Source organism: Octodon degus, unplaced genomic scaffold, assembly GCF_000260255.1.
Source record: "Octodon degus isolate 3935 unplaced genomic scaffold, OctDeg1.0 scaffold00064, whole genome shotgun sequence".
Classification (NCBI taxonomy): domain Eukaryota; kingdom Metazoa; phylum Chordata; class Mammalia; order Rodentia; family Octodontidae; genus Octodon; species Octodon degus.
In genome coordinates this window covers 8,187,360-8,189,575 of record NW_004524640.1, presented here as the reverse complement: position 1 = coordinate 8,189,575, position 2,216 = coordinate 8,187,360, and positions in this window count along the sequence as shown.

Here is a 2,216-nt window from a genome sequence, read left to right as displayed (position 1 = left end):
CAGGGACCGCGGTTCAATCCCCCAGCACCACATGCCAGCCAGCCCCGCCCCCTGGTGGGCTGAGCTGGCCACACACACACACACGCACACACACACACACACACACACAAATAAAATTTAAAAAAAAGATAAAAAGAGTTTGCCATTAAAACATGTCATATTTCCTAAGATTTACAATAATAGGGATATTTTAAAAGGCTACTTAATTTTTTTTTAATTCCTGGTAAGTTTGATTGCTTTACAGTACTAAATAAAAATTGGTATAAAAACAGCTTTGATAGTTTACAAACAAATATACAGGTTTGGAGTACAATCTAAAAGCCATGGGGTTTACATAGTCACTTGATTTCAACATCTCACTTAAACAATAAAAGGTCCAGTGGTAGTCTCCAAAGGGTTACCAGCTATGATAATGTCATACTTGGATCAACTTATGCAATGAAGATACATTGTGCCCTAAACCGTTCAGATCAACCATTCATGGTTTTCAGAATCTATTTGGTAATATTAATTGGCTCCCTCTAGGGTTTGCACTAATTTCTCTGGTATTACTATTATTATATTATCCTTCAGATAAGTTAAATTAATTTTTTTTCTTTTACAAATAGGTCATATTAGGTTAAGTGATGTAATATGTGGCTTGCTTTTCCAAAATATAAAATACAGGTTTCTCCCCATGAGATCAAAATTCTGTTAAAGCAAAAGGAGAAATCATTCCTTCTAATTTCATTTGTCATTGTATACTATTAAATTTTTAGAATATTAAAAAAAGATGGAAGTACAACAGCAGGAAGACAATTCCATCAGGTAAGAGGAAAAAGTCTATGAAGGGTCCTTTGGAGAGATCTCCATATTGGACGATGGAAAGGACCCAGTACACTAGAGGGCATGCTTGTTTTTTTTCCAGAGAATGTTAAACAACCTATTTGCATACCAGAGCACGCTATCAAGCTATACCATGAAGGCAGGTTTGAAGAAGTTAACAGTGATGAGGCTATATCCAGCCTGGGGCCTATTGAAGGAACTGACTAAATGGAAATCTAAAGTCTAAATGGGTGATAAAATATAGAAAAACAATTGAACTAAATTTTACTAATATTAAGACAAAAATATAAAAATACAAAATATGCATGTTAATTATAGAAAAAAGATCTTATTCCTTCCAAAATTTTCTAATAAGAGATCTCTGCTAATTGACAAATAACAAAAGCTGACTAGTCTACTTATAATTAAAAATCTCTAAAAATTTCAGTAGTATTACTATAATTTAATTTGGCCAAAGATTTATTTGCGTGCACTCTTGATTTTATGAAGATGTTTGTTTATGTGTCTGTGTATTTCTTCATGCGTTTGTGTGTCATTCAGTGAACAACTGTTCCTCTTTTTCCTTTTTTGATGATTTGTCCTAAATATAACTTGAGATATAGACTTAAAAGCATGTCATTTCCTAAATTACCAGATAGCCAAAGTGTTATCAAAATTGGTTTATGCACAGTTCATGAAAAGGTTTACGCTAATTAAATAAACATTCCCTGGGGGTCGGAAATTATTAGAGAGGACTCCAATTGGTGAATAAGAGGTGTAGCCAACATTTTTGGTTTTTCATTAATCAGGAAGTCTTGGCAATCTCAACAGTCTTTTAGTAGACACACTCAATAAACTGACCATTGATTCAATGATAAAATTTTTCAGAAAAAATTACAATAATCTTTTCTCTTAAAAAGTGATTTTGGTACAAAACTACATTAAGAAATAAATGTTTTCACATATGTATGCTAATTCATCATTAATCTCAGAGTATAGTAAGTATACTTATGATTCCATATGTACAGGTCTTTCAAAACGTAAAAAAAAAACCCCATTGCTTATTGTGGTAAGACTTTTTCTGAGTTTGCCTTTAACAAAAAACTTGTGATGTACGTCCCATTTAAGAATGACTACAGACAGTCTGCTCAGGTCCTTCTTCTGTACCTCTCTAGGACAGGAGCTTTCTTTCCTCAAATAAATATATTCTGCTCTTAAAAATGATGACTAATTAGGTAAGAAAAGCTATATATTACATAGACATGATTAGTTAAAAGAGTTATATTATACCAAAACAAAAATTTAAGTATGTCAAAAATATCATCAAGGCTGGGGAGATAGCTCAATAGAATAAGCGCTTCCCTGACAAGCGCAAGGGCCTGAGTTCAATCCCGGGTTCTGAAAAAAAAAAA